This window comes from Anser anser, assembly GCF_964211835.1.
Source record: "Anser anser genome assembly, chromosome: 11".
Taxonomy (NCBI): Eukaryota; Metazoa; Chordata; class Aves; order Anseriformes; family Anatidae; genus Anser; species Anser anser.
The window spans coordinates 5,484,306-5,505,448 of NC_139732.1; the positions used below are offsets into that span (position 1 = coordinate 5,484,306).

At 36.0% G+C, this 21,143-nt stretch overlaps 1 protein-coding gene across 3 annotated transcripts in view; it reads right to left on the reverse strand.

Moving 5' to 3' along the window:
* Positions 1 to 15,062, reverse strand: part of SIAH1 (siah E3 ubiquitin protein ligase 1) — a 64,919-nt gene extending 49,857 nt beyond the window's left edge. Inside the window, exon 1 of one of the 3 annotated variants that reach the window (XM_083852240.1) lies at positions 14,920 to 15,062. The gene's annotated coding sequence lies outside the window, so the exon portion shown is untranslated. Of the gene's footprint in view, positions 1 to 2,800; positions 2,824 to 14,919 lie in introns of those variants that run through there. The other 2 variants (XM_083852241.1, XM_083852243.1) reach the window with 2 other exon arrangements.
* Between the last annotated feature and the right edge of the window lie 6,081 nt (positions 15,063 to 21,143).

Genomic DNA, 21,143 nt, shown 5'->3' on the forward strand with positions numbered 1-21,143 from the left:
TTTGGTTTCATTATTGGTCATTGCAGACTCTTTCGAAACACAGAAGACTGAATTTAGAATTGAATTCACATAACTTTGTTCTTAACTCCTCTTACTGTAAGAATAAGACTAGCAATCAATCACAATTTAAAGAATGCATTGCTGTATGACTGACTTGATCCTACACTTTGTTCAGTTAAATACTCTGAAAATCATGTGAACTTTTCCAGTGATGATGCAACTACCCCTGCCCCCAGACCATCAAAGAAGAACTAACATTAATTTAGTAGTTTATTAAATCACACAGATCGTGTAAGCAGGTTTTTGGTACAGGTGCCAGTTTCTCCTAGATGACATGCTGCTGTTTAGCTGAGATTAGCCAGACTGCCAAGGATATGCAAATATACATATTTTGCCTTGTAGGTAGCCATAAATCAAAGATGTACAGTTTCCCCCCCAAAAAAGAGAGATATAATTGTTGTTAATAATCTCTAAATGTATCTTTGATTGATATGCAGCTGATACTAAGAATGTATTTGCATTTCAATGATAAAACCCAAAATAACCTGAGAATTTACTCGGACTTGCTGATTCCACATTTCAGATTTTATTTGGTATAGTCAAACTATTTACTTTTCAAAATATCAATCTGAAGATTGATAGGTTTACTGTTATTTTGACAATTTGTTAGAGTTGAAAAAAATAATTCAGAAATAGTCATTTTCTGGTCATTCAAATCCAAAACACGCATCACTCAATAAAACCTTGGAAAACAAAAATGGACAATTTGAGAAACAAATTAAATGATTACAATACTCTGTTTAAAATGATAATCATCTCCTTGAGTGTTAGAGAACAGAGTAAATAAAAAAAAAACAGGAGTCCCTCTGATTACTACCTTAGGATTTAGTCACAAACGTTCCACATGTTGAGAGGAAAAGATTCAAAGAAAGGAAAAGATCCATAGCCTGGACAGCAGAGATAACAGTGATGATGCCACTAGTGGGAGAGTAAGAGTGGAAAGAATTGAGAGAGAATTTTCCTATAGTGAACAGTTTCCTACATGACCCTTTTCTTATTAACATTGCTGGTACACAGTCCAATCCTTGAAGACAACGGGTTAGCAGTGCATAAATATGATAGCTCACTCATGCAACAATTCTGAAGCTTTTAGTACTGCTGTCCAAGACGCTCCTTTTGTAAATGAGGTCTTCAGCAACCACATTTAGATTTCTTAGTCATTTTATCCATCAACTTAAAGTAGTAATATTTAAATAAATACATTCTTTATTCCACCTTTCATATCTGCTTTCATGAAAAGAAAGCAAGTAATGACTGCTACAGACATCATTCATAATAGTTTATTTCTTGTGATCTCTCATAAAAGTCATTCTCATCACTGCCTTCTGAAAAAAGAGCATCACCTCCTCACCGAAGTCATTTCTAGAAGGGCCAAACAACTGCAGTACAAGCTGACAATAACAGGACATGCATAAGCAACATCTCTTTCCAAGTGATGAGTACCCAGAGAAATTCCACACTTATAACAAGCTGGGAACATTTTTCTTGTTGGTCACGAGGATCCAGTGCGCCAGTTCAGGGGCAGGAGGGAAAGAAGTACGAAGTACTAAACCATCTACTTCCAACTCCCAAGGAGACTTTAACTACACATTTTTTTCCTGTAGCTCTTTTTGTTCTTTCAACTGGAAGATAAAATAGTAGTATGAACATTGATGCCACCTTATGCTGCTCATATTGACCTGAGAACCATAAATATTTTTTTCACAGCCACAGGCAATACAGGACCTGGACTGCAGCATGTCAGTTCCACATATTGGCTGCTCTAGAATTTTCTCAAGCTAAAGGGAGACATGTATATTTCTGGTAGGATGGAAACAAGCAGCGGGTAATCAAGCATCTGGAGATGTGTAGCGTATGTTAGGAAGGGAGTTGAAGAATAATAGATGGAAGTTTCTTGTTAAAACAAAAAGAATGCATGCCCCCAGGCTTCAGTAAAGAACAAGACATCTGAATTCCTATTGTCCTTAAGTAACCACTGCAGCCATCTCTGCAGACATCTTCATGGCATTAATATCATGCTATTATTCAGGTATTTCCTCTTCCGAGTACTTAGTCTAAAACTTCTAGTTGTAGGTTTGGTCACCTGCACTTTCATGTATAGGTCACATAAGGAAAATGAAATTCCCTAAAACCAGCTTAATTGTGTAAGGCCTCCAAGAAATGTTTAGTTGGCATCATTCAGTTTATTCCGTGTTGTACTGAGAGAATTCTGCTAATAAAAGACAAAGTTGCCTTCATGGCATGAAAAAAAATAACCTTATTTCAGCTTATAAATGATTCATTATTTGAAAGAAAAAAGGTGCCCTGTATGCAGAAAGATCAAGCAAGAAACCAGAATAACTCTCATACAAAATTATTTTAATAGTTAGGGTACCGTCACTTCAGTAAACAATTGTGTAGAAATCTGGAAGCATTTTTTGTTATAGAAAATGTATTATGAAAAAGGTCCTTTCAGGCTGGGAAGGGAGTGCTGGATTGCAAACCATGTTATGCAAGCTTGCTTCTCTAGAAGCCAAAAACCCTGCCCCATCAATTGCATAACCAGCTCCAAGGGAGAGCTGAGCCCTGTTCCTTAATGAAGGAGCCCCGATGGAAATTCAGCAAGCTACCAGCCTTCCCCAGGCAATAAACAAGGCATTTACTGTCACTTGGTATTTACTGGAGCCAATTGTGTACAGTTTGATTCCCGCCCCCCCCCCCCCCTTTCTCATTTCACAGTGTAAACAAAGAAACAACTTACAAAAAAATGACACTAGGCAGACTGTCTCCTGTTGACACCATCCTGATCTGGGAATCATATTGCCCCTTTGAAATGCTGAAAAAGCCTGTAGGCTGCGGGTACGATTCTGAAAGGAAGTGGGAGAGGCAAAAGCAAAAACAAGATGCTCTGCAATGGAATGCAGTAAAGAAAAACGAACATTTCAACCAAGATTTAAATTCCTCAAGTGTGGGACAAGACCTACTGATCTCATCCTAACAGCTGAAACCAATACATAAACCCCACATATATAGACATAATGTCTATATATAAACGGTAAAAATCATGCTTCACTACAGATCAAGATAACCATTTGGTAACCGTGTTTTTACTGTATTGTACATTCTAGATTGTAGCTCTCAGTCCTGTTACAGGCCATGCCAAACTGTTTTGTTAGGTTTGTACACGTAAAAAGTTTACATAGCAAAGTGTAACTAAAAATAATGGGATAACTTGCATTTTCCACGTACACCTGCACTGAGTCTCAATCAGTATTAGTATTATTCTCCCTCTGATATTAGCACTGCACTACTTAAGCTTTCTGTGTGTATACTGCTCTTGCTTTTACTGTTCTCTGTGAACTGATTTAACATACAGGATGCTGCACTGTTGCTTTCCCATTACAGTAAAAAGGAGAAAAGGAGGATACAAAATCCAACGGAATCTTGACAGTCTGTTGGACAAGTCTGGTGAAGGGATGACACTTCACTTTCCACAGCCAAAAGCACATGAAGAACTACTAAGAATATTGGAATTTATGTGCATCCCTCCCTGACCACCCCCCTGCCCCCCCCCCCCCTTTTTTTTTTCCTTTAAATTTCCTCCCTTAGCCTTTCAATCACATCCAGCTTGGAAAGGCTGACTAGAGATTTCACTGAGACGCCGTGCTGAAATTAAGAATGGCAAATGTTGAGATAGACTGGTAAACGTTGTTTAAATGTAGTTTTTAATGCAACATGGCTTTACCCTTGATATAATGGCAGAATTTTTATGGCTAGTATTGTATTTTTCTAAATATCACACTTGTTGATTACTGGTTAGGGTAAAGATTTTATTTATTTTTTTTTTTTACATATATATAACAACATTCAAATTTGCATAGTTTTTTTTATAGCAGCAGTTTACAAACAGTATCTCCTGGAAAAGTCTTGTTATTCATATAATACATTGCTTTGTCAATCTTTTTTTCCTGCAAAGCACTCAGCAGAACTGAAAGATCTGTAAAAACTTCAACTGTTTTTCTTTAAAACCACTAGTATCTGAGTTACATTTCCTTCACAGATTTACAGAGAGACTTAAGTATGACAAAAGTACCCAAAACTGAAGAAAGCAGCTGCACAGTCACCCAACAGGAAAACACACACCATTTTTTATATTGTGTCACATTTTACTCGAAAAAAAGTGCTACCAACTAAATATCTAGTTCAATATTTCTAAGTCCATATAAGCAATCGACTGCAAAAAGCAAAACAATGTTTCTGTTCATAATATAGAGCCCAGCAATTAAAGATCTGTGCACTAACAGGAAACACTCAAAGAAAGGCCTTTTGATTTTTCAGTTATTAAGATTCCTTAGGTATGATTCATAAGATTAAAATTGATGAAATTCAGAGTCAGCACAAACCCTCATCTCTTTCTTGGATCAGCCTGCACAACTCAAAGGATTGAGCAACATATCCTAGCTGCCTTTAAGATAGATTCAATTACCCTGGCCATGACTCAGGATAGCCTTGATTATAAACAACTAGATAACCAAACACAAAGATAGAAATTATAAGAGATACATTAACAGGAGCATTTTTGCACATGATACACAAGGAGTGAGATAGAACTATCAAGAACTATCAAGTGCCATTAGTGAGCATCTACAACCAAACCAGCTCTGAGCACATAATATTTTCCCCTTCACTATCAATTTTCCTACAAGTGATGTTACAGCATGCATACGGGTGATTCCCTTTGTTCTGTTGCTTTATTAAAGTGACTGCTTTACTCCCCTTTCTTCCCGATTGCTTAGAAATCCAGCATCTTTTTTTTGAGATATTAAACTTCCCCTAGAAGGATGTTTTGGCCATACCTATTTCTGTAGCATCCTAAAAGTTACTTTAAACACTGATGAAATTAAGTAACACATGACTGATTGACCAGAGCTTAGCAAGTGAAGGCCTTTTCAGCCATCACCTTTGCCCTCACATTGTTTTCTAATTAGTTACTGTGTTTGAATCTATGCCAAAACACACACACAGTTAGCTAAGCATCCATTAAAACTTCACGCAGTAAATTAATCAAGTTGAGCAATCCTTTTTCACTCTGTTAAGCCAAATATATATTGCCTTGGCATTATGGAAACGCTTCAAGTAACCAAAGTGAAATATGTGTATTATATATAACTCTGAAATGTTTTCAATTAATGGAAAAGTTTTGGCAGAAAGAACACTTACTTTCCCTCGAAATCAATGGGAAGGAGTCAATTAATGCAGTTTTGAAAATTCCCTTAGGTGTACAGATGAATATTCAGTTACCAAATACAATTGTAGTCAAAATTTTCAGTGAACTAGAGTGGCCTGGATAAATTGCTTATTTATGATTCACTGTAGTAGCTAATGTCATGTAACACACTCTAAATAGAGGCACATCTTCTGAGGCAAAACATATCCAAATGTATTCCTTGTATGATTTTAAACAAGTTAATAGAGATTATATCATCCCATGACGTGAACTACTCATGTTTTTGATCCAAAGTATAAAATTCCCATAAAACAAAAAAGACATTAGGGCAGATATCTGTAGATACAACACAATTGGGCTGCTTCATAAATAAGCAACCTGTGACCATTGCTCTTAATCTACAATATTAGTCTCACCCTACTAATTGCCTCCACAAACTCAATTACACCAAATTCAGTTTCCATCTAGGAACTCTCATTAAAACAAAAGAATTTGCAGCTGTATCTACTTACAGATAGATTTGCTTAACAGTTATAATCTCAGTCAATTTCCCAAGATTTAGTACTTTTATTAAAGATATTTAATAATCAGTTTTGCTGATAAAGAAACAGAAATGCAAGTGAGACAAAGTCAATTTTGACATTTCCTACCAGTGAGGTTCCATTATTTTTTGAAAAATATCTTTATCGGTGTAGGTGACAAAAGAATCTCTCACCTAGTCATTTACTTATACACAGATGGGTCTTAATGGCATGATCTCTCTTAATTCTCTGCCTGCAGCATTTTATCTCCCAGAATGCAAAATCCAGACCTTAGGACTACCATCCGAATTACTATGTGAACGACAATTACTTATCATCTACATGTCAGGCTATGTGATTTTCTGGTCATTTTTGGCTTTAGACTCTATGAAAGCACAATATATCATTAACTACATACAACATGTAGGCTAAGTATGAACACAGAAGAATGATAGTAGCTTCTGGAGAAGCAGAACAATAACTCCTTGCATAGCGAACTATTTAAAAAGACATAACTTAATTATAATGGACTGCAAATAATGAAGAAGCCCAAGTTAAAAAGCAAGTCAGAAATCTGCCATGCTTGACTTTGAATAAGAATGAAGTTGTTATATCAAGGAAGCATCTTGCCTCCGTATAAACATCAAGTTTTTTTTTTTTTTTTTTTGGTATGACGTATTTATATATACAATTACAATAAATATCCTAAAACATATGGATCCAACAAATACATGAATATTGCATTCCTTTCTTCCCTATATGCTTTAAGAATGCAACAGTATGCCTGTGAGCCTGCCAAGCAAGTCTTCTGAACTCATTGGTAAAGAATATACATATTGAATAAAGCCTCATAAATTGAGCACCAATTCTCTATTACCATGTTCAAACCAAGTTGCAAGAGGAAACTACTAACAAACAACTCTGTAGTTCCAAAGCTGCAAAATTCAAGTCATTTCATGCTTTCAGTGGACCTCTTTACACTTTGTAACATAACTTACAGAACAAGGCTGGTGTGATTAAGACTAATAATGTGCATAGCGAAATGCATAGTATAACTTTTCCTATAAAACTCAAATGTAGAGAACTATAGTGGTTTAAGATTTAATGGCACTACCAGCAAAGTATGGATACGTCTAAGACATATTTTCTTTAAATCTCCTATGTTACCACCAACAGTAGCACTTGCAGGCACTCTTTTTAATAAAGTAACTCATTATTAAACTGCCAGACCAGACTTTCAGCAGATGGAGTTAATTAACAAATGTAGCATACCAGGCCGGCAAAGAATGTCTCAAAAAGAGTTAAAAGCAAAATGGTAATACATGGAACATTGATCAATTCCATACCATTTGGTAATTGTGTTACCATTAAGCAGATTCTGTCTTCCACAGATTTACCTTGGTGACTAAACAAGCATATGATCTGTGAAATTTATACCTACTGTGATTAAAAAAAAAAAAAGCTGTCCGTTGGAAACTTTCATAGGCTATTTCCTGTTGATTTGTTCTACTTAGGTATCTAGCTAGTTTTTGTTGGCAGAATTTGCTGTTGCTGAACAACTGGAATGCTTCAACTTTTACATTGACAGGCAGGTTTTCTGTATGTGTGTGTGATCTCCCTATTTTACATGTCCTGGCTGTTCTGAAAATGACAAATCAGGTTGAAAGGCTGCAGATGAAGATTATTTCCCTTCCATAAAGTATATTCTGGTATTGTTGTGTCTGCAACTGTGCACCAACATATGTACATAGAAACCAACACATACAGCACTCTGTTTTGTTTCTGAACAAAAACATGCCATGCTTCTCAACCTAAGGTTTGTTCCACAACAAACTTGAAGAGATTCAGAAACAGTTTCGACAGTCACCTTCTCAATCACCTCCAAGCACGCAGTTCTATAGACTAAAATTTTAATGAGAAAGCTCTTAAGTATTTTCAACTTTATCAAAATTTTAGCTTCAACAATTACAACTGTGACCCCCCTTTGGGTTCCCCAGTACAAGCAAGACATCGACAAACTGGCAAGAGACTGCCCAGCAGAGGACTGCCAGGATGGCTGAGGCCTGGAGCACTTGCCCGGTGAGGAGAGGCAGCTGAAAGAAGGCAGGTGCAGCCTGGAGAAAAGTGCAGGGCTTTGGGGAGGCCTAGCAGCAGTCCCCCAGCACCTGCAAGGAGGTTATTGAGGAGCCACAGATAGGCTCCTCACAGCAATATATGGTGCGAGGGTGAGAGAGAAGAGACAAAAAACAATCAAGAGAAGTTCAGACTGGATACAAGGAAAAAGTCTTTCAAGCATGAGGCCAGCTGAACAGTGGAACAGCTTGTCTCAGTTGTTGGAGGTTTTTAAGACCCAGCAGGATAAGGCCCTGAGCAGCCCGATCATGTAGCTGATCCTGCTTTCAATAAGAGGTTGGACTAGATAACTTCTGAGATTCCTTCCAACCTGAATTAACCTATGATGATACTAATTTTGAAAGCACCACTGGGCCCTGCTTTGTACTAATTGTTGACCAAGTTCAAAAGCAGGGAGAATAAAATAGTTATGACCTTTTACCAGACACACTTAGGCTTCACAAAGAACATAAAGAACTTTGGTACCAATAATGGCAAAATAATGAAAGAAGCACTTCATTTTAAAAACGGAGAAATAATTAACTAGATGCCAACTATGCTACTCTGAAAAGAGGAACTGCATAGACATGACACTGCAATATTCATGGAAACAAGGGTTAACATAACAAAATTCTTGTATTTGTACACAAGCAATTTCCTTTCGCCCATCCTCCCCAAAGGGAGGTTCTGTAAAGTCATCCTGGGGTTTGAGACACAAGCTTGGTGCTTTATTTTTGCTTCAACTACAGTATAATTTACAGTTACTGTGTTTATGGGTAATCTCAAATCCTAACTTGCATACATACAGCTGTAAAGTCTACCAATACAGAAGGATCCCTAAAGCTACACTGTTATATTTACGCAGATACAAGAATATTCATAGACTCCACATAAAGTTTTTTCAGCATATAGTAAGTTAGTTACATTTACCTCCAAAAATATTCTTATCCAAGAATTGTTTTATGCTTATAACTTCATAAGCAGTGAACAACCATAGATCTTTAGAGGGATAACTTGAATCTATAAATGAAATTCTATGCTATTTTTTTAAATTCAAGACCATTTGTTTGCCCTTGAGTATACAAACAGTCCCAATTAATTAAAAAACAAACAAACAACAAAGCAAAACAAAACTTTTTTTTTTTTTTTAATTCTTTCAGAATAGAATCTTATTTCAAATACATAATGCAAGTACTTTATGTAAGGGTCAGGCAAGAGGGCTGGGACTGAAATCAGAAACCTAATGAACTGAGATTATAACAAAACATGGTCACAAGGAGTCAAAGGCAGGACAGAAAGAATTAAAAAGTTAGGGGGAGTAGGAACAGAAGATCAAGCTTGTGAGAAATGGCCAGATTAATCTATTTCTAGAACATTAAACTATTTACAAATGCAACTCATACTGCTTGAAACAGAATTACTATAATACTCTGAGAACTGCATACCCAAAATTAAGGGATTTTGTAATCTCCCTGTGTTCACGTCGTCATTATCATAAAATAGCAATAACAGCCTCTTATCTCATCAGTTCATAGCAAAAATAAAGTTTGTAGAGCAGTGGACTCTAATAATGAGAAAAATATGAAATTGCAGAAAAAATAATTGTTCTATCTTCAAAGTAGAGTTTAAACAATGTTTAGTTAAAAAAAGATAAAAGACTGTACAGTACAGTTATAAGAAAAGGAAAATATTTAATAGTGGTATATTAAATCAGCAGCATTCATTTTGTTTAGTGAGTGAAGAGAACCACAGAAACAAAATCTGTAATTAGAGTCTGGGATTTTTACTACTAGAAGGAAAATAAATGAAGTTAAGAAATGTAGATGGCTTGTTTTCAACAGCCCCCACACACAGTTCCAATGACAGACTCGGTCAAGCTGTGATAAATTGGGGGAACTCTGGTAACACTTGACCAAAAAAAAAAAAAATGTTGTGTACTATGAATCTTCTAAAAACCGTAAAATGTACATATAATAGTACTAATAAATTAATGATTCTTCAACTTGTTGCACTGGGTTTAGTTTAGCTCAATAAGAAACAGCATAACTTGTGAATGTAACAGCATATTTGAAAAGTCTCTAAAGAAATTATATTTTGATAGGAGTTTTTTCTTTTTTTTTCCTATAAGCAAGACTGAAGAGTGAGTGTGATAAGATACAGAGTAAGATATTCTTCAGATAACTTTAAAGCCTAATGCTTTCTACCTGAGCTTAGCAGAATTTCTTAGCATTGGATCTGCACAGGCACAGGATTTGGGGCTGGGTTCCATCCCACTGCTCAGAAGCCAGGGCTGCAAGCTGCTACTTCTCAGAGGCTTGAGACTTGGCCGAAATGCAGTGAATTTCCACAGAAATAGCAGAACAACTGTACTTGATACAAAAGTCTATTAACCACACCAAAGCTGTTGCTTCCAAACAAGCACTCCTGAGAGCTTTCCCTCAATAATGGCTAATTGATATTGTGACATATTTTTGCTATCTCCATTTTTGGGGGATACTTCACATTCAAATAACTTCATTATGCTGTAGGCAGCACGTGTATGTTTAGGCCCAATCCTGATTGCTTAACTTCAGAAATCCCCTTACAGTTCTATAGCATATTACAATTAAACCAAGTCATTGAAGTGGAAGCTACAGACCTGTCTTGTGGTCACGGCTCATCAAAGTGCAAAGCAAGATCATGTCTTTGTTCAATATCAAGTGATAGAACCATCGATTCCAAATATCAGTCCTGCTCCTTAGCCAAAATATACCATTACTTCTCTCCTCCCCTTCCTATTCCTCACTTCTTCATTAATAAGATGTTATCATTGTAGAGTCATGACTTCTCAAGTACCCTCTATGACCTACCATTTATTCTCCTTAGCTCACTAAGGCTGGTGAGCAAAATGTTAGGAGCTTGCATACATTACTCCTCAAAACAAATAAATAAAAGGAATAAAGTAACTTTGCAATGTTTTCCAAGCTGAATTTTCAGTGATATGAACATACAATTATATGATTATAAAAAAACATGGGCAGATTGGACATATAAAATTTTTTTCACTTCCACTACCCAATTGAAAAGCTTTTTCAAGATTTTCCTTCCCTCTTACTGATTTTTTTTTTTAAAGTATTGAATACATTTTCATAATTCTGTCTCTAACTTAAGAAATTAAGCTATGTCTTAATGCTTAATAAAATTCAGGCCAAATAGAACTAACATATGGTAATACCAAAACCATCAGCCACTCGAATAACACAATTACTGGCAAAAAGTTCAGTCATTGAGACTATTTTTTCGTAACTAAAAACAAACAAACAAAACAAAAAACACCAACAAACCAACAACCACAAATGTAGACCCATTAAGATCAGCTGAATGAGAGCTGCAGGGCTAGGCTGCTGATCTGTGATATCAAAGTCAAATTTTAAAGTATTTATTAGACTTTGTTAGTGAAACTGAGAAGGCCATAAGCTTCCCAAACAGCAATAAACAGCAATTTCACTGTCGTGGATTATTTCCAGAGATTGCCTTTGTGGCCAAGGCTTTTCCTTAGCTTTTGAGCTTTTTTTTTCCTTCCTTCTTTTTGAGAGAAAGAAAACAGCTCCAGTGAATAGGTTACAATGGCAGATGAGCATCCTGGCTCAAATAATGAAACCTTCTAATGATTCCTAGGTAGACACGTAGGCTTTCCCAGTGAACTCCTAATTTTTTCCTATAGCTAGTGCTGCAGAACCTTTCCAGCTGGTTTATGATGAACACATGCCCCCCCCCCCAAGAGCATATGCCCTTCGTTACAGTCCCAGATTAACCCAGTTTGTGTCAACTCAGAACCCACACGTTGCACCTTTGCAGGCTCTGGGAACACCTCGAAGAGCCTCTCTCTCTCTAAACAAACAAACAAAAAACCACCACAAAACAAAAACAACAAAACTCTCCTCTTCCCCCAAATGCAGCTCCCACCAAACAAAAACAAAACAAACAAAAAAAACGAACCAAAGAAAACAAACAAACAACGACACCCCCTAAATAAAACCCAAAACACACAATTTATTTAGAGAACTATTACAGAATTTTATCATGCAGAGAAGGGAAGTTTTAAATTTTTTTTTTTGGCAGGTGCAGTAGAATCAAGGGTAGAAATACTAAAAAGATTTCCTCTATTAAACTAGTTAAACCAAAAAAAAAAAAACAACAAATAAGGTCACTTCCAAATTAAACTCTAACTGTACACCAGTTATGACACTTCCAGAATTTAGAAGGATGCGTCTGCAAGTCTTATCTTCTTTAAATCCAAAACCAATTTTGTTTCATGAAGGAAAGTAGTGGTACACTCAATATCCCATTTGCAAGTGCATTGGCTCTTGCAACGTAATTACCTGGCTCGCTAACCTCACATATCCAAGAATTTTTACATGGTAACTTCATATTAAGCAATTCACAAGAAACAGAAGATATCACAGAACACTTCTGTAATCAGATATGCCACTACACTATAAATTATTTTTGTGCAATAAAAACCTATACTAATAAATACTGAGGCAGCTGTTAGAGGAGCCCTTATGGTTAAACAGATCATCATCTCTTTATCACTGGTTAAGCACAGGGAAATTCCTCAGGAGACAAACCCTTGTAAGAAGCTTACCTCCCAACTGCCAGGATAGGGAGATTAATGGCACCGTCAGTCACACCAAATCACCATGATTGTTGCTTCACTTTTATGCAAGCCTTCTGTTGCTTGCTAGTTATTTCAAAACCACCATGGCTTATTTTTCTAAGCATAACAATAAAAAGCATACAAAAGTTTCAAAGAAACGTTTACACTTACTACCATACTGAACAGCAGTCACAAAGGAATGGTAGAGGGGGAACTAAAGGCATGGAAACTGACGCGAGCGAAACAAAAGCTCATGAGAGAGACTGGGAGTTTATGACAAGGATCTTTCAGGCCAAGAGAGCTCTGATTTCATATTAACCTAAGACCAAAACATCAGCACAATTTAACGGGCCAAAGACATTCAGAAAGTCTGTGTGGCATACTTTATACTAGAAATGGTCTTTCTCCTTTGGAGAAGCACCATCCTGTACCAGATTTAAACAAAAACAGATACTTTGAAGTAAGCTAAAGCACCTAAGTCAGCCTCTGCAATGAGATCCTGAACCTTTAATGCCTGCAAGTGACAACTATTAGCTCTGACGCTGAGTATCTTAGGATTCCTAAAGAAGCGAGCACATAAGAAAGTTTAGCACCAAACACATGATGGCCCCTTAAAACAATATCTTGACCTGCACTAACAATTGCAATGAACACTGTGCACTGTAACATTCCCCACACACTTGAAAGTTCAGGCTGCTTGTTCCTACGTAGCTTGCAGGTTGTACTGGAACCTGCATCTCGCAAGTTTACCAAGTCCCTGTTTCATTACTGTGAAATTAGTCCTACTTTATTCATCTCTGAGTACAGTAGATCCTGCAATGACCCGTAGCCACATTTGGAGCAGGCACTGTTGCAGTTTACATGGAAGTGCTGCACAGCCACGTAGCTGCAGTTGTGCATTCCTGCGGCATATGACACATCGCTCCAGACAGTGCGAATAGCAGGCAACCTGAAGTATATTTACCTCCCACTGTAAATCCACATCTGACCTTCCTTTATGGAGGCAGCCACATTTTGGTGATGCTATACAAATTCAAAAGATGTGCTTTTCAAAAATATAAGTGCTAAGGTTCTACAGGCACACCATCCAAAGATCCTTAAATATAACTGAAAACATGCAATGCTTATGTACCTATACACTTTCAAAAATTCTGTAGAGCTCCTGTTTCATCTAGACCCTTTATTGCCCTGTAAAGCTCCTGAGTGCTTTTTGGAAAAAAGTTGATCTGTTGAAAAAAAAAAAGAAGAAAAAAAAAGTTGAAAGTCCTGAAGCACTATCCATTACAAATGGATGAGTTGACAGTAAGAAATTTGTTTATATCTTCATGTCCACAAAATAAGTCTAATGTAAAAAAGAATCAGAAAAAGAAAGCCAATAACAGAAGAGCTGAGCGATAGCTAGCTACCTACTGAAAAGCAGAAAACAAAAGGATAAGAAAATTGATATCCACTGGTTTCATTTCCTCAAACACACATAATATTTCTTCTTAAAATTATTGAAAAAGTTTATTATATTAACTACCTAGTCACAACAAGGAAAGAAAATGCAGTGTACTTGGAAAGCATTTATAAATCAACAGATAACAGATTTTATAAGATGATGCAGATTATATGTTTTTTTTCTGCAAAATTTTGGAAATATTGCAAAGGTAATGGCCTCATCTTTGCAAACATTATTCTCTCTAAAATATTTGTCTCTATAAGTCAATAATAATATAACATTGGAACAAATATACACAGGCAAAAGTTCATTCAAAGGTGCTAATTTACATCAGGACTGATATGCACATACCTAACTTGGAGAGAAATATTATATCTAGCTACCTCAAAGGGTATTTGGGCACTTGAATATACCAGTGAGAACTATAGTAAGATTTTCAACAATTACTTTTGCTTTTAAATTCATTCTACTATGTTTTACAGTTTTCATGTAGACTTAAACCAACATAATGGAATAGCTGGTTTATCCAACTACCTGCTAGCTTATTTATAAATAACTCATAAATATCTACTTTTTTCACTAAAATATTATGATATACCTTCCTACTTAAGACACAAAAAGATGATTAAATCCAACATGAAAATGGACTTGTGTAGACATAACAAAACATCACATTAAAAAAACTGACATTGTGAATTATGAGTTGTTCATATGTTTTTCCATTTCAAAATTCTATGTTTTCATTACTGGTTTGTTCCTCCAACTCATCAATACATCAAAACACAATAAAACACATCATAGGCTTTCAACAAAATAAGTAAACACGTACATACATAAAACAACAAGAAACTGACAAAAAAAAAAACAAAAAACAAAAAACAAAAAAAGAAAAACACAAAACTACTAGTAGAAAATGAGTGGAAAAAAACCCAAACCTTACCTGTATAACATCCATCAAACCCTTCACATGACTGTAATCACATTCATTTTTTTTAATTTTCATTTCAGAATGGAAAGTCTCCCTGAGAGGACCTCTTGCTCTGAACTTGCAGGCCACTTAGCATAGCAAAACCTTAATTCAGGTGGATCTGTTGGGTTTTTCATAATACCAATTACCAATTATTTCAGTATATATTCTGTTTCCCTGTGAGCTAACTTACATTGCCAGTGTATAGCCTTAGGAGTCATGGGGGTGTGGGCTATCACAGGTATTTTCAATATAATCATGGCAGAAAGCTTCAGAGAAAAACCTGGTTGAAGAGTGAACACAGGTAAGATTGCAGCCCACCACAGCACAGGTTGTATTTTCTTCCCCACAACTCTGTTAAGAGATGGTGAAATCCTTTCTGCTCTTTTTCTGTCATAGCAGGAATGTCATCAAAGCAGCTTTGTCCTTTTGCAAGCACAGGGACTGCAAATCTTCCCCTGATGAGCTGCATAATGATAGGTTCTGATACTGACATTCAGACACTCAAAAGCCAAGAGCTGTGTAAACTATGAACGATAGAGTATGCTTCAGTGGGCCATTTAGAAAAAAATACACTATGTTATGAAGCTTAAGTTTAATCAACATATTTTCAGTTTAAAGGTGTCCTCCTGTTTTTTTTTTTCTGTTCTGTAGGGCCAAAAGTTATTCTAGCACCTAAGCCACATATATAAGCTCTGGTTTAAATTTCTTTGGTTTGGTTTTTAGACAACTATGCCTCATCTTGACTTTCTACCAATATTCACGAGGCATGACAGGTACATGACATTCATATTTTGACACAAATATATATTTTTCTACTGAAAAACTTGATGAATACTGTTTTTAATATTTTTAATATATTTTTTATTATATTTAATATAATTTTTAAATATTTTTAAAATATGTTATAGTATGAGTTACTGCTCTCTGTTAGCAGCCAGCATTTTGGGACAGAACTATATCATTTGATATAAAAGTTGTTCACCATGACAACTTCTTCAACTATGTGATTTCATGTCCTGTAAATGCAAAGTGTGGGAATACAATCTCCATAAAATTAACATGGATTTCCTGGTTGTTATAAGCAACTGCTATACTGTGTGTCTTATCAGAAGCTCATCATCTCAGCAGAAGTAAAATACTACTTCCCACAAGTCTATCTACATCTGTGTGCAGAGAACATTGCTTTGTTCTATCTTCCACCTCTGCCCTAGAATATGATAGCTTCCATTTCAATTCTATATTTTATATATCGCTTTTTTTCTTCTGAAATGTGCACAACAGAAAATATGGATCTATTCACAATGTTGCTCAGCAATAGTGTCAAAACAATTAGTAGAACTGACAGTTGGCAGAAAGGTGGTTAACTCAGCTCAAATGTCAGTAAGAATAAAATGTTAAGCCTGTGTATTTTACAAGCCAGCTTGTATTCAACAACAGGATACAATTTAACACCCAGCTCCTTCCATAATGACAGTCCGTGCAGAGACACAGTGAGGCAATAGGACCATCTATGGTAGTTTGGTAAGTTGTCATAACTCATGAGCACAATTTATTCAGAAATATAACCATTGAATTTTCAAATATATTGTCAAATTTTCACTTGTGGACTAGAACTCATTCCATATACACACTCAATGTGTTTCAGAGACTTCTGCTAAATACTGCTTATCAAATTTCTCACCCTTTGCACACTGATACCTGATCAGGCCTTCTGCCCCATGTCTGCATTCTCTAACCACAAGACAGCCTTAAACAAAGTTCTGGCAAACAGACTTTGTGTTTGTTTCACTCAGGAAGAAAGTGGAAAGAAATCTTCATAATTTCAAATCTTCCTTTTTTAATTCTTTTTTTAAACAGTTTTAGAGCAGAGCATAGAAAGGCTAATCACTTTATCGTATCATCCATTGGACTGGAAAGACCTTTCCAGTCAGAACAGCGCACAATCTCTACTGTTTGTTTTAATACCAAAAAGATATCTTCCTTGACCAACAGCTTGCCTTCCTTAATTTAGTGGAAATCATCTTGTGAATGAATGTTTGTGTATGTTTACAGCATTAGGAAATCCTATCTTAAAACTTTCAAAGTATACCTACTCTCCATTTTATAGGAGGGAGAGAATACATGCAAGCAGCACCAGTATTTAATCCATTACCACTACAACTAAATAGCAGTTCCCGTAATGAGATGGTACCACATATGCCTTAGATGGGGAAGAAAGATCTGCAATCTATTTCTGTTTCAGCCACTACAGCACTGACTAACTGCTGGTAAGTCACTCCACTAATGCTCTGCTGCTTCTTCCCCTCCCACCTAACGGTTTATGAACAGATACACACAATTTAGGGCTGACTCCTATTATGTCCTTCTTACTATGTATCACTCACTATTAATGCACTATGATACAAACGAGGCAAGCAAGAGCTCATCAGTGATGAGAGAAATAAAGGGCTATAATATTTTTACAGGAACATTATAAACTCATTTAAGCTGCTTTACTATTTGTATATAATTAAATATTACATTAAAAGAAATCCTAACCTCCCCTCTCAAATAGCTCCTCAAGTAGCAATTACTTTCACCTCCTACCAGAAACATCTGAATAATGTCCATGGAAGGCCCTGAGACTAAACCCACCAGATGGGCTAGATGAGATATTCTGGACTTTTGCATGAATTATTTCACTCCATCATAATTTGGAAGACTCATAGCTGCTGTAATACTGGAAAGCCTGATTTGATTTCTGTTTATAAAGTTGAGCTTTGATGGATGTTATAAAACAAAGGATAGGCAGACAGCTTCTATATCTTCTCTGCATTTTTGTTGACAGCAGAGATCTGAGGGCTCTGACTCATGACCTAGAGCAGTTTAAACCAATATGCCAGCTGTGACAACTGAGAAACCAGCACACAGCACTCTTGCAGTAGCAAGGGTAGCTAAAGTGAATCTCCTGCAAATAACACCAGTAACATTTTAAGCTACTATAATACATACCAGTTACGAATCAGAGCCCTAAATAATTTCTAGTCAAAACTAATATATTGGAAGTTTTCATATAAAACATTTGTGTGCATACTGAATCAGCACAAACTCTACAAGTTTATTTAATTTCCATGCTAGTATTCTCTTAAACCATTTAATTTTCAGTGCTATCTCCTTACTCATGTACTCAAAAAAACAGTTTCTGGCTCAACTCTGTAAGGGAAACAAGTTTAAACATTGTGAAACTGAGTATTGATGTTATGTGTTTCAGACTATGTTACTAAGCCCTGGAAATTTCTCCTTAGGTTAGGTGCTAGCAGCTGCTAGACCTCCATATGTGCATGCCAAGAGAACAAAAAAAAAAAAAAAAATTGGCTAAGAAGTTAAAATACAGAAAATTCTATTTCTGTAACGTAAAGAGTATTTGGGTAGCTGCATATGCAACAGAAAACATTAATTTGTTTCCAACAAATGTCAAATATTACTATTTTAAAGCCCCTTCACTTCAGAATGTCAAGAATGTCATTATCCATATTCTTGGTGTTCTGCCAGTAGGAGATCTGGCAAAGGACTCTGATGTGCTCTTTTTAATTCAAGGCCTCTGCTGCAAAGATCTCCCACAGAGAAGTATTTATAAACCACAATGTATCTCCTCCTCTCAGAAAATATTGCCAGATCTTCATGCTCTGCCTTTTAGATATTCCCAATTTCCTCCTGTCTTTGCAAGACACACAACTGACTGGGGCTCATTTGGATTCAAGGTGCAGCGATGCACCTCACACAAAGAGTCAGAGTGGCTTCAGTGTCATTTAGTCTTGCATGCTCTTAAGTCACTGTCCCAGTGAAAGGGCTGGCCCCTTCCTGCCTTTGCTTTTGGATTCTGCTTTGCTGCTTACCTGGGGTCTGGCAAAACTAGACAGGCAGCTCTGCCCTTGTCCTGTTATGCGAGTCTCTGGGGTATCTTCTCTGTTTTTTAACATAATCCCTCTGAATTTCTTTTTTCTTTCTTTCTTTTTTTTTTTTTTTTGATTTCTTATGCACTGATATCTTAATTTTTGGCAAGCAGAATTGTCCAAACAGAAGATTTCTGGTTGCAAAGTTGAATTCAAAGAACTTATATCAACTTACTACCAATTTCACTCTCGTCTCAAACCTGAGATATTAGCAAAGAAAAAGTAACATCCCTGAGCCAAGAAGCAAAAGTTAAAGCTAACATATGGCAGTAAGAATACCAATAAAGGGGTAAAATGATACAGTAAGACATACAATTGAACTTGTGCACTAAGACTGAGTAAGTGTACAAATATTTATTAAGTTCATATATCATCCCATAACATTCTGCATTTTCTTTGGAGACCAAAAATGCAACTGTTTACCTTTAAACTAAAGAATTAACAAGTGGCTCCCTCTACAGTTACAAGACTGTTATCACTATTAATATTTCCAGAAACTTTGAAATGGTTTTGTGGCCAAAAACACTGTATAAAATTAGAGAATTGAAACACTCATAGTTTGCGCGTACCTTCAGCATTTGTTTTAAAAAGGAAGAGAGGGGTAATGTACCTATATATTTGTGAGCTGGCTTTTTTTTTTTTTTTGTAGTAACAAATTGAATAAAATTTTGCTCAACAAACCTTTCTGTTAATAATATGAAGACTCTAATTCAAATAGTGTATGCTTATTCAACAGCTAGGTTGAAAAATTATAGGTTACTTTGGGTTTAAACAACAGTGATTCCTATACTTAGTGACAAATGAAAATGTAAAATTAATCAGTATATTCCAGCAGAACTCTGTTTTTGGAGCATAGTTTTCATTTTTTTATTAAAAATAGATACCATTTTAGTACTCTTATGTACATCAAAATTACCAGTCCTTAAACTATTAAAAGATGTACTCAAGTGGAGACTGGAAAAGAGGAACCAATATATTCAAAAACAGCTTTCTTTTCAAAAATGCTTCCTTTGAATTATCCATTAAAAATTATATAGGAGAACCCTGCAGAGTTTAGATGTAAATGCAGGCAGCAAAACTTGGTTTTTATCATACACAGCTGTGAAACTTCAGCAGTACAATGGAGATCCATTCTAAGCATAAGTGCATACAAACAAAGGTGAAAAACATACATATCTAAAATCCATCTATTTTTTAAAATTCATCATCTATTAATTTCGATTGAACATTGTGATATTTCTACTGTGTCCATAGATTTACATACCAACATATTTGTGCAAAATTGAGTACACACCGTAGCCGTCAGGAGCACTAAAATACATAGAACATAATTAGTTGCACTGCTGCAAGACCCTTGGGTTTATGTTCTGTGTTAAAAGGGAGAATCTGCACATATCAGAGACACACCCAGTTTTGTAACCAGACTCCTCCAAATACCAGGATCCCCTACCAGAGTTTATACAGCTTCTCACAGCAGAGTATGTAGTCTTTGAATCTGCAAGGTAGTTATTATTCTAAATAGCATTTATTAAAATAACAGGTCATATGCATGAATTGTAGCAGAGCTGCAAACTTCCCAATAAAACAGAAGCATTCAGAACATAAATCAGACCCAGATCTAAAAATAGCATTGGATGCAACTACAAAAAATTCCAGCAAGTAAGGCATTCATAGCAAACACAGCCTGAGAGCTTGCGAAACAGAAGGAAACACTGTCAGAATTAGAAAGACACTGCGTGATTCACTGTTTTTCATGGAACTTTCTCAGGCACTTCCTCTGCTGTTGCAAAAGGCAGTTCAGAAATGCTCTTCCAAAAAAACAGACTATCCTAATATGGCACTGACAGAGAAAGGAAAAACAGCAGCACCAGCATGGAATTCTAGGACTTATTTGTAGCTTTGTTTACTTAAAACCTGATAAAATTAGTTGTATTACATAATGCATATCTTAAAATGTAGAGGACAAACTTCTTTCAACAGTGAACTCTTCAATTTACCAAAAAATCTTGTCCTCATACCAGGAATCAGAGTCCAAAGACTTTATCCCGGAAATGGAGATTCTATAAAATATTAACGGATGGAAGAGGATAACTCTGTACCACTCATTGATAGAAGATGGTTCCTGTTATCTTCCACTCAAAACGCTGCTTTTAATCAAAATATTTTTATTTAATTTATTAGCACATAAAAGGAGAAAAATGTATCTATTATCAAAGTATTCCCCTCTTGATTCTGTCATAGGGAAGTGCTGGGAAGTTGCAT